Here is a 12,899-nt window from a genome sequence, read left to right as displayed (position 1 = left end):
GCATCTCTCTCCTTGGTTAGCTGGCCTTCCTATGCCTACTAGAACCTCGATTAACTGCTATTGGACTGGAGCAAATTTTCCCCAGGCCTCAGTTTGCTCAACAATTTCCTTAAAGGGGATAATACCTGGCCCAAAATAAGCAGCAGTAATTGCCAAGTGTTAGCATGATTTTTCCTCCCAAATGAAAGAGCAGGAAAAAGAAAATGGCCAATTGGGAGCCACCCTATTGTCTGCCCTGCTGGGTGATATGCCATTCTGTCCCCAAGGACAAGGGACCTTGGCATGCCATGCCAGACCAGGCCCAGCTTGCAATCACACAGTTGACCAGCCAACCAGACAGACCGCACCCCCCAAGGCCTCATTACATATTGATGACATGTATAATGTCTTTCGAACACAATACGATGCCTCTCAGGCAAGACCTTCCATGACCCCACGGGGAGGGAAGGCTTTTCATAGCCCGTGATCAGCTCTGCCTCTGGGAAACTTTGTCACTGGCTCAGGGCAAACCAACCTACTTGGAGAGCTTTCCTAAGTCCCCTGCCCCAACATCTCCCTGGAAAGAAAGGGAATGAAAATAGACTGACAGAGGCCAGGGTGCTAAGGCAGAAGGGACTAACTAGGTAACTTGAGTGAGTGTGCGTGAACTACAGGTGTTGTATTGAAAACTGGCAAGCATAGCTGAGTGGCAGAGCACTTAGCTGACGTGCTTGAGGCTAAGCGTTCGGTCCCAGCGCTATGAAAGCCAACTGGTGTGCTTCTGCTGAAAACAACTCGTGACATAAAAGATACGGTGCATGCCCCCTGCCACCCCCATCCCCATATGTGCCTAGGATCATATCTGGGGTCAGGCCCTCATAGGTGTGCTCATTTTTATCAAAGTTTTCATATTGAAAATTAGCAGTAATTAAGGACTAACCCCTTATGATTTGTCACAGATTCCTACCAAGTCAAGACTGTGTCCTCTTGGCCCCTGACGAGCGCGGTCTCTGAGTACCGCTCTCCTACTCCTCAGAAGCCACCTCTGATTCTTCCTTTGCCCTCCACAGAGGCAAATATTCAGAAAGTCTCAGCTGCTGGGGGAAGGGAGAGGATAGGAGAACAAAATACTTGGAGAGAAACACAAAACAAAACTTTGATTCCCAGGGGAAGCAATTTTCGGCGGAACAGGCACCATGTAATTATCCACATTTGCACACACATTAGAGAGCGCCAAGAGAATGGATTTAGTAAGACTTCATTGAGCTAGGCCCCCAGCCCTCTGCCTTAATCTTAACACGGGGGAATCATGGGAATCATACTCCCTCGATTTGAACTTGGATGGGAAGGGATGTTTGAGAGCTAGCATTCTCTTGGGGGTTGGGGACAATTCCAAGTTACAACCTGGCTTCACTTGAGCAAAGGATGTGAACATCAACCTGCAGAGAGGGAAGAGGTAGATCTACCCACTAAAAACCTGAAGAGTGTCAGTATCTTTCACAGGTAAAATTAGATAAGGTAGTGAATGATTTCCTTCATGCTTAGATGAATGCTGGGACCTGAATTCATTCATTATTGGCCACCCTACTCCATGCCTAGTACTGGGGACTCAGCTCAGCTCTACGCAGACATTGAGGTAAACCAAGTCTAGGATGGCAAGCCCAAGAGGACAAAAGAAAGAAGTGAATATGGGGTAGCTTCCCAATTCCATCCTGGTGGACCCAGCTGAGGCTGGGCAGGGGACACAGGGCTCTCTCTCAGCCTCAGATTTGATTCTGAAGGTCAAGAGATGTGACCTGGACAGGGACTGACTGGCAAGGCTGAGAGACTTAATGAAATGGTGACTTTGCTCAACTCTGTGCCTAACCCTCATGGAAAGGGTAACCGTGAGTGGGTCAGGGATGCAGGGCACAGGCTTATCATGGGAACTTCTGATTTCTCAGGCCAAAGTCAGTCATAAGATGAAGTTCATGATCACAGAGCAGCAGGTGAGTGTAGTGGGTAGCCATTCCAGCTTTGATCTGGAAGTTCCAAGCCCTACTGAGGCTTCAGTAACTGTCACAACTACACAGAGGGGTTGAGAGAGGACCCTGAAGACCCAAGATCTGGATGTGCCACCGGCTCTCTTGGTTCCTGGACCCTGGACGGTGGAGGTAGACGGAGCAGAGTTCTCCAGAGAACACTGCCGGACTGTGCCATACCTTTCCCAGACCCTGTTACCTATCCCTTCACTTGTAAGTTACTCCCCCAAATAAACCTCCCTTTTAACTACGTGGAGTGGCCTTAATAATTTCACCAATAGGTGAGGTTTGCCAACGCTGCCTTCTTTTACAGAAAACCTTCTCCAAACCCCAACTATCTCCTTAAATCTGTTTAGGCCAATTTTTTTTTCCATCCCTGAGTGCAGTCAGGCTGCAGATGAAGTAGTCCCCAAAAAGGCCTGGTAGAAAGAACAGCATTTTGAAGAAGGCCATGTCCTCTGTGCCAATCTCCCTGACTAGAAGACAGAGTAAAACAGAATCCCTGACTCTAGCATTAAATGATGGCTGATGATCACAATGAGGCAGTGGCTTTAGTTCCAACATTAAGGGATCCCCAAAATGATAAACCAGGCTCCTCGTAAATGGAGCCTAAGGGCCAGCATGGCTTCGGTCACCACAGAGAAACAGCTAAGAAGAGGTTTGGCATCTCGGGCCTGGGCTTGGATTCCTACCTGGCTCTGCCACTAAATTGGGTAATTACAGCCGGTTACTTAACCTCCAAAAGTTTTTGTTTCCTAGACTAAAAAACAGAGATATGCCTCCCCTATAAGGTGGTGACCAGAATTCAGCCAAGCAGAACACACTTACAGGAAGTGTTACCCTCCATGAGCATAAGCTGCGCACAGGCTGTGGGCTTGAGGGCTCACAATCCAGGCGGATGCCATGGCCGGCCTGCCGTGTGTTCCCTCCCAGGGGAAGAGTGGACAGGAGGTCATTTTGTGGGGAGTGATTGGCAGGGTGCCTGCTCACAGGGGGTGCTCAGCTTCAGCAGCAGCCAGGATTAACACTATTCTAAGTCTCTCCCCTCAGGAGCCAGGTTGCTGTTTCCACCTATATGGGCCCTCTGGATGATAGGTACACAGGCCAGGCTGAGGAAGCTGCACACTTCCCATCATGCCCCGTGACCTCTGGGGACCTGTGTCTCTCCTTTGTGTCTGGACAACAACAGGCCTTAGTCTGGGCTTCAGAGCCTAGAGAGAAACCTGCTTCCTAGCAGGGATTCCACATTCCTTTCCAGTGGAATGCCTTAACAGCAAACTCCCCTGGGGGCTGGAACTCAGCTCCTGACAGACTTCTGGAAAGAACATTCCTCCTCCTCCTTCCTTGGTTATTATCCCTTGTCCTCCTGGTGATGAGCCCGGATCCTGGGACAGCAGAAAAGGGTGTGTTGTGTTGCTTTTGAAGTTGGCGAGAAGGCTGCTTGCCTGTTGTGTGCCAAACACAGCGTGAAAGTTTACCTGCAGGAGAGATGGCTTCCTCCAGGCAGTCCCTAAGACAAGCGCAAATAAACAGGTAAACACAAAGGGGCAAGAGGTCTGAAAGAAGGGCGGGGCCACAGACCCCTGAGCAGAAAAGATGTAGACGGAGAGCAGAGGCCCAAATGGGAAGGAAAGGGCCCAAGGGTGGTGGTGGGGGGAATCTATGTAATCCTCTCCTCTCCCCCAAAGAGCTCGGCCTTGGATAAGGTCAGACTGGAGAGAGGATCCCCCTTACATGTAACATACCTACTGAGCTGCTGCTGGCTGCAGGCTGGCCCCTGCAACCTTGCCATCCTTATCAAAGTCTCTGTCTGGCCATCCAAGAAGGCTGGGGAAGGAGGTTCAAGGGTGCATCAAGAAAATGAGCTGCCCAGGTCTTCAGGCTGGAACAACAGCCTCCCAGGTCTCCAGAGCTATCCCCGCTAGAGAGGACGTTCACTCAGAAATCTAAAGGCCAGTCTGAACCACACCAATGAGAGTTAATCACACACACACCTTCATTAGCTATATCCCACTGTCAGATTATTCAAACGTCTCGGCGCAGCACCCCATGTCGTTCACGGGCTGGCTCCAGTTTCAGCCTCTAGCTTCACTCTGGAACTCAGGGTTGGTTCCTTTGCCTGTCACACCTTGCCCTTTCTGCAGGGTGAAGCTGCCCACTCTTCCAGGTCAGGCTCAAGTGCTGTCTCCTTCATTAAAGCTTCCCACACCGAGCTGGGCAGTGGTGGCACGCCTTTAATCCCAGCACTCGGGAGGCAGAGCCAGGCGGATCTCTGTGAGTTTGAGGCCAGCCTGGGCTACCAAGTGAGTTCCAGGAAAGGCACAAAGCTACACAGAGAAACCCTGTCTCGAGAAAAAAAAAAAAGCTTCCCACACCGACCCACGCCACGATCAGCCCCTTCCTGACCCCCCACCTACCTCTTGAAATGACCTCTGACTTCCTACACTGCCGCCATGTGTCACTTGTCACAGGCCACCGACATCGGGCCTTACCTGGCACCAGCCTTTCTAGTCTCCTCTATCTACCTTCACTATGTCCCACCCACGAAACGTTCTCTCTTACAGGGTGGGCTTGCCGTTCCAGCTGCTGGTAGTACCCCTTCCAAATTGTGGGCTTCCAGACTCTAAAGCTCAACTTCCTCTCTCCTAGCATCCTCTAGGCTTTAGAACCCGCACCAGGAGTTAGCATCTCAAAGCTGTCTTCCTACAGCCCTGCCCCCAAATGCCTGAATTACTTTTGCATATGTAAATCCAAAAGTGGAGTAAGGCCATCCCCATTTCTGCTGGATCAAAACCTAGGCTCTCAAATGCTCAGAACCACTTGAAGATGGGAACTCTCGGAATTCATCTCTGGTGCTCACAGCCTTGCCCGAACGTGCTTAATCTCACCGGAGTATGGAGGCTAAGTCTCCAGCCACCACTCTTCCCAGCCTGGGTCTGTCTTCTCGGCTTGCCCCTCTGCTCACCCATCTTTTCTGGGTAACCCCTCTAAAACTTGCCACAGAAAGAACCTCTTCCCCAACATCCCACCTTCTTGCTGCTTCCCAGCCTAGGACCCAGGCTCTCTCCCACCTTAGCGGGTCTGCCAACAAAGATAAAGAGACACATCTCTTTCAGCAACGTACCCACACTGTTTCCTCCTTTGGGCTGCCCTGAAGATACTCAAACACATCTCCAGAAACTACATATTTCCAGCTAGAAAGCACAAAAACCTCCCTTATCGTCTCCCTGTCCTTTGGTGCCAGATGCATTCTGGTAGACTACCACCAGAATTGCCCTCTCTGGTTCCACCACCATCACCCTCAGCCACTCCCCAATCTCAGTCACTGTCTCCTGCATGGAGTCCCCTGAGTGTGGTCCTTGCACTGGGGTTGGTAAAGTACCACTTCAGCTCCTTTATCTTGTCACCTGCCCAGAAGAAGCAGGCCCTGACATGCCCAGCTCTGACAATCATCAGAAGACAAGACTACTCAAGGGACTGGGCCATTGTGTTTCCTTGAAGCCTATTTCTTTCTCGGGAACTCACAGTGACAATAACTAAGCAACTCTGAATGACCTCCAGGCTACCAGAATGGGGTTCCCAGACCCAGCAAGTGCCAAAAGCAATTTATTGGAGGAGAAAGGGAGGTGGGATCAAATGCTGATCTGAGCTCACTTTCTAACTTCCTGGTCCTTGGTCCTGTCTCCAACCCGATGAGGATTACCAGGTCTTAAAGGGATAAAGACAGAAACAAGGAAAGATCTAGAAAGTAGATCTGAGGCTAAGCGCTGTGGCCTCCAAGGAAACCATCCTCCCCACAACACACTCACATCCCGAGAGTGAGGAAGGACTGGAGAAGTTCACATCTGGATGTGTTCAGCAGACGAAGCTTGCAAACACACACAGAATTTAATGGTTACACATGTGGAGGTCACGGGCGTACTGTGGCTCAGTCAACTAAGATGGTGATGTTTATTTATCGACTTATTTATCTATTTATATAGTTTCATGAAGCTGTGGTCGGGAGAACTGGAGGCCAGGAAACAAACAGCTGAGAAGGCTGTTGTCATAGAGAAGACCAGAAGCAATAAGAGCAGAGGCCAAGCCCCACCTGATCTCTGCTGGGCTGCGAACCACACCTGTCCCCTCTAGTTCCTCTGTTTATTCATTCCTTGAACCAATATTGACTGAGCTACTGCATACAGAGCCTGGGCACACCTGCTGCAGTCTCCCTTTGCCCCCTCTCTCTTCCTTTCTCCATACCTGTCAGCCCTTCTCGCCTGCTCCCTGCTTCCCCCACATCTCCCTCTCTGCTGCTTTCTCATTAGGAATTCAATGAACTCAAGCCAAAAACTCCAGCTCTTCCCTTGCAGGTGAGAGACAGGTTACCCCATCCCTGAGACCCACCCTTGCACAGTGAGCCCTTAGAGCGGCAAACCAGCAGCACCATGCCCTGGTGGGCCAATAACACATCCCCAGTTCAACCCATATGATTTGCAATATGAACACCACCTCTCTATAGAACAAATTAGGTGTGTGCTGGGAGGGTACGCCACTCAGGAGGTAAATGCGGGAGCATTGCAGGTTCAAGACCTGTCCGGAGAGAGGAAAAAAGGGAGCTTCTCCTCCAAGGTAAACAGTGACCCCGCCTCTATAAACGAAGCCACCAATGTTATTCAGTGACCAACGAGGAAAGGATAACCACTGCAGATCTTTACGATTGGGAGGATTTAACCAGGAAACTGGAACACAGGCCACAAAAGCCACTGGAAAGAATCAACTAGGAGGTGAGGTGGACACCCAGAACAGCCAAACGTAACTCTCCCACAGTGACTGGGAGAGAAAGAGCTAGAGGCAGCCATGGACCCAAGACCAGAGTCAGTAGTACCTGCCAAATGTGGGAGTAGCGGCCAGGCATGTCCTTGCAGGAGCCAGGGTCATGCTTCCAAGGCTCCAAGACAAGGAAAATACCAACCACCCCCTGGTTTCCCACGAGCACTTGTTACTGGTCAAACCCAGCCAGATAACACTGGCTACATAGCGGTGGTAGCACTCCCAGGGCTGGATCAGGATGGAGCAGATGAGCCCAGCTGGATTGGTTCTGACCACCTGGCCTGGGTCCACTCTAGAAGTTGCCAGTGTGCTTTGGTCCATAGGTTGGAGCGTTTTCATCCTGGAGGGTGTGGATCACCAGGACTTCGTCCTCCTGCTCTCTTTGAACATTGGCTTCTGGATGGTCACACTGGCTTGTTTCCATCATACGGTCCTTCCCTCCATCTCCCCCACCCCTTCCTTCCCTTCCCTTCCTTTCTCCTTAACTTACTCTCCCTCTCTCTCCCTTCTCCCTTCTCCCCTCCCTCCTCTCTCCACTCTTCCCTCCTTCCCCCATCCTTCCTCTTTCCTTCTTCCCTCTTCTTCTCCCCAGCTTCTTTGGGTTTCCCATTGGCCCTTCACGTCTAGCTCACTCCCTGTGCATCAGGTCCTGGGCTGAGCTCTGGAAACTTGTCAGAGAAGAAGAAATTCTTGCTTCCCTCCCAAAGAAATTCCTCTAATGGCAATCTCCTCTACAGCAGCCTGTGCAGGGCAAGCCCACCTGTACACCCCCAGAAGTAGGTACCAGGTAGGAGGTAGCTCAGAGGTAGGTAGGCATAGACAGTCCTGCAAGGGCGGGGTGGGGTGTGGGGTGGGGTGTGGGGTGGGGGGGGATCTTCCCAGAGGAGCCCATGCTCATGTTAAATCTTGAAGATTATTTCAAAGCTAAGCGAGCAGACAGAGCATTCCTGGCAGAGGGACAATATGCACAAAGACATGGGGACAGAGAAAAGAATTGCGATCCAGTCGGGCAGAGGGTAAGAGTTCACACGAAATAGAAAGGCAGGGCTAGCTGCTGAAGGGTCTTTCAGGAGATTTCTTTGGGGAGCTAGCCAGGGTTTTGAAACAAGATAGGAATGCGTCAAAGGTTTGTAGGCTCAGGCCTGTAATCCCAGCTACTCAGGAGGCTGAGGCAGATGGATGAAAAACTGCCAAGGCCTGCTTGGGCTATAGAGTTCAAGGCTGTCCTGGGCAATTTAACAAGCTACTGTCTCAAAATAATAAAGAGGGGTCAGAGATGTACCTCAGTGGTAAAGGACTTGTCTAGAATGTGTGAGGTTCTAGGGTCCATCTTGAGTATTCAAGAGACAGACACAGGCGATATCCGTGAAAGGGTTGTCTGACAACCCCAAAGAGGTCGAGACCCACATGTTGAGGACCACTTGTCTAGAGCCTGGAACCCAACACAGAGGCATGGTAGATAGATCAGTGCCCCTTCTAAAGGAACTTGCTTCCTTGCACACAGAATGTTTTGTGTCCTCATGTGGGGAAAGGGGAAGCCAGCTCTCCTGGGCCTTTCTTTTCTTTTCTTTTTTTAGTTTTCGAGACAGGGTTTCTCCATGTAGTTTTGGCGCCTGTCCTGGATCTCACTCTGTAGACCAGGCTGGCCTCGAACTCACAGAGATCCACCTGCCTCTGCCTCCTGGGTGCTGGGATAAAAGACGTGTGCCACCAGTGTCCGACAGGGCATCTTTCTTATTTCCCTCCAGACTCAATTATCCCTCAAGTCCCACCTCCCAAGCTATCGCCTTGTTAGTGAGGATCTAACACTTGAATCTGGGGCCTGGTCATAGCAGGGAGCGCATTAGAAATGAGAGTGAGCGAGGCCACTCTGCCCACGACATGGAGAAGGAACCAGAGGTGTCACCCGAGGATGCAGGGTGGGAGAGAGGTGGCATCCACAGGACAGCAGGTGCAATGACCATCCCCCCCCATCCCTCCTCCCTCCTGACTGTCAAGGATTGGGAGAAGAATTAAGGGGAGGGGAGCTAGAGGGAGTTGGTAAGAGGAGGAGGGAGGGAGGGAGGGAAACCTTGGGGGTGGGACGCAAACAAACGTTGGGAAAAGTTAAGCTTTTTCCAATAAATCAGTTGTCAGGGCCTGGGGTTGCTAGGCTACAGGAAGGTGGAACAGCCTGCACTTGCTTGCTAAAAGGAGCTTTGGGGGAGGCCGGTGTAATCTGTCAAGCTTTCCTCCTCCAGGCCCACATCCCGGAGCCTCACCCTAGGCAGGGTAATGGAGGCGGAGAGAGAAGTGCCGCGCTATCTTCAGGCCACGCCCACACGTTCAAACTACGCACTACAGCACTGGGGAGGTTTGGGACAGAGTACCCTAAGCCCCCAAGCAGCTTGTACATCCATAGATGTGCAGGTGAGCTGCGTATGCCTCTTGTCTATCTTTTACCAAGGCTACCCAAGAGGCTGTTGGGATCTCCAGGGCAGTAGCTCAGGATTCTTCTGCTATTTGAGGTAGCAAGTACCAATCATTCTTTTAATACGCATTTAGGCCGTAGTGGTTTGTTTTTTAGAGCTCTACTATTCTGGATTTCCCTTGTGTAGCCAAAGTAGCTTCTTAAAAAAGTTATTATATTGTAATTTATTTTACAGGGGTGGAAGCATGTGAGTACAATGCTGTGTGTCAAGACTCAGTTTTCCCCTTCTAATGTGGATCCTCGGGACTGAGCCTGGGTGATCAGGCTTGGCAGCAGGTGCCTTTACCCACTGAGCCATATTGTCCAGGCTCCTGTTTTGTTTTGTGTTGTGTTTTGTTTAGTCATAGCTTAAGTAAATTCGTATTAATGTTATAAGGAAAACTACATGATAAAAAATCTAGCCGGGCAATGATGGTGCATGCCTTTAATCCTAGTACTTGGGGAGCAGAGGTAGGTGGATCTTTGAGTTTGAGGCCAGCCTGGTCTACAAAATGAGTTCCAGGACAGCCAGGGCTACACAGAGAAACCCTATCTTAATAATAAATTTTTTAAAAAAATTGCTTTCCAAGACCATGAGTGAGTGAATGGATGGTTTTGCCACATAGAATGTGATGCCACATGGCCATCTGCTCTCAGTTGCATGTTGGGGCTCAGAACTGTCTGGGATACATGGCTTCAACTCTGTTCCCATGGACACACACACATGCAAATTCTAGGTGTGCTGTATAATAAATGCATGTTACAGAGAGAGCCACCTAAAACTCACCCACATCTGGCTTCCTGCCTTCTCCCTCATCCCTACAAGCTCCACTAGGGCTCCCTGGGCCCAGAGCTCCTGGAGGCAAAAGTGTGGGTTGCTGAGAGAGGTGCAAATGGCCCTCCAGGGCCTGCCTCTAAGAAGGATGGGAAAGAGATGAAGACCAGTGGAACACAAGACTGGAAGCTAGAGTGGTAAGGTGCTGTGGGATGTTCTATATACTGTGAATGTGCTGCTCTGACTGGTGGATAAATGAAAAGCTGATTGGCCAGTAGCCAGGCAAGAAGTATAGGCAGCATAAACAGACAAGGAAAATTCTGGGAAAAGGAAGACCTAGTCAGGAGATGCCAGCCTGCCATCCAGGGAGCAGCATGTAGCAGCACAAAGGTAAAGCCATGGAACACGTGACAACATATAGATTAACAGAAATGGGCTGAGTTTAAATGTAAGAGCTAGTTGGGGTAGGCCTAAGCTAATGGTGATGCAGTTATAATTAATATAAGCCTCTGTGTGTTTACTTGGGTCTGAGCAGCTGCAGGACTGGCGAGTGGGAGAGATTTGTCCTGACCGCAGGCCAGGTGGGACCCAGGAGAACTTCAACTACAGTAAGGATGGTGAGGTCTAGGCTTAAAGGAGACGGTACAGTGTAGTGGGTCCAAAGAGAACTTCCACATCATCGGCAAGTCTTGTTCTTAGCATCTACAAAAAAGGATTCAAGCAGGGTCTCAAAGAGGTAAGTGTCTATCTATGTTCACAGGAGCTTTATTCGCAATGGCTAAAATATTCATCCAGCATCCATCAATGGGTAAATGGATAAGCAATTAATGTATAAACATACAATGGATTGTTACTCAGCCTTAAAAAGAGAAAATTCTAAGCAGGGCAGTAGTGGCACATGCCTTTAATTCTAGCACTCGGGAGGCAGAGGTAGGCAGATCTCTATGAGTTCGATGCCAGTCTGGGCTACAGAGTGAGTTCCAGGAAAGGCTCCAAAGCTACACAGAGAAACCCTATCTCAAAAAAACAGAGAGAGAAAGAGAGAATGCCGACCCATACATTAATAGAGGCGAACATTGAGGATACTACATTAAGTGAAATAAGCTGGCTACAAAAGGACAAAAATTTAGATGAGATACTTAGAGTAGCCAAAATCAATGGACAGAATGTAGAATGGCATTTGCCAGGGGCTTAGCAAAGAGCAGAGCGAAGACTCATTGTTTAAAGGGGAGAATCCTTCCGTTTCCCAAGATGAAATGAGTTGGATGGTGGTGGAAGACACATAATAATAATGCATTTAATGCCACTGACCTGTCCACTAGACATGGCTACTATGTGATTGGGATGTAGCTCAGCTGGTAGAGTGTCTGTCCAGTATTCATGAAGCATGGACTGAACCTACAGCACTACCTAAAATCAGGCATGGTGGCACACACCTGTAATCCCAGGACTCGGGAGGTAGAAGCTGGAGCATCACTGAGAGTCTAATGCCAGTCTGGGATACATGAAACCTGTCTCAAAAGAGAAGGGGGTGGGGAGGGAGAGAGAGGAAAATGTTTAAGATGGCTTTCTATCACATGTAATTTACAATAAAAATGCAAAGAAGAAAAGCTTAATGTGGAAAGTAAGTTGAGTCACAAAGGCTACAGTGAGCGATACTGATGCAATAAGTATCTCTTGACAAGGCCTGGGGCCAAGGAAAGCTCCGGGCTGTGGTGGAGATTGTGCACACTAGTGACTAACTCTGAGTTACCCACAATGCATCAGTGTTACATGAAGGGAAGGGATAAAGCGCTTCTCCTTGGAGTCAGTGAACCAAAAGCGAGTCCAGATTTGAATCCTCTGCTCCACGCTCCCTGTGTCATCTGTCTGTCTGTCTGTCTCTTGCAGGAGTCTGAATCGATGTCTGCTTGAGGCTGTCCTGGGAATCTGTCTGTCCCTGTGTGTGACTATCTTCTGTGTGTGTCTGTCTTGTGCCTCTGCCACGTGACTGTGTGACAAAGGGCTTTGTTCTGTCCCTATTGAATAGCATAGAAAAAGGCATCACGTGGGAGAAGAAATGGGCCTACTTTACAGAAATCGTTGACAGCGTTTTACAAGGGACTAAGTCACTGGTTCTAAATGATCCCCACTGACCCAGACAACAACAGTACTACAGACACCGTTGTTTATCAACTCAGAACCACAAATGGATGTTTTCAACCTCTGCGGTAGAATTTGGGCAGTTACTTTCAACGCCTGCATTTGGGGCCTTCAGTAAATGATACTCATGCATTGTTCTGGGTCGGGGTTATGGAAAAGTACACAATTTAGGATTACAGCTAAGCAGTCGCTTGGGCTGTAAAAGTCGATCACATGGAAAATCCAAGGCAAGTAGCGTTGGTTGTTACTCTGTTCTCTGGAAGGCAGCTAAACAAACAGGCTGGGGACACAGAAGGACAGCAGCCTTTGGATTTTAGTGAACTCGGGGTGTATTACTAACTCTGGCAGTGAGATTCAGCAAAAGTACCAGCCTCATAGACTGTCAGATATTTCTGTTATAATTGCATCACCACAGATGGAGGAGGGGAAATTTAGGGCAGGGGGGACTCGGGAGAAACCAGTCTCTGTCCCCAATCTCCACTGGCCCCCCGACACTGTGTAACCCATGGAAGGCACAAGAGTGACCAGAAGCTAGGCTTCTTCAGACCTTATCGGTCTCCCCAAGCCCTGAGGGATTCCTGTTCCTTTCAGAGAACGTAACTGCCCAGCTGGTATCTGTGGGGCCCAGTATGGCTTAGCCTCACTGTGGGTCTGATTCCTCATCAATGAGAGGACTCTCAGCTTTGTCACTACGATTAAACAGATTCCTGGCTGAGACGCA

Source organism: Onychomys torridus, chromosome 21, assembly GCF_903995425.1.
Source record: "Onychomys torridus chromosome 21, mOncTor1.1, whole genome shotgun sequence".
Classification (NCBI taxonomy): domain Eukaryota; kingdom Metazoa; phylum Chordata; class Mammalia; order Rodentia; family Cricetidae; genus Onychomys; species Onychomys torridus.
This window is presented reverse-complemented; position numbering follows the sequence as displayed.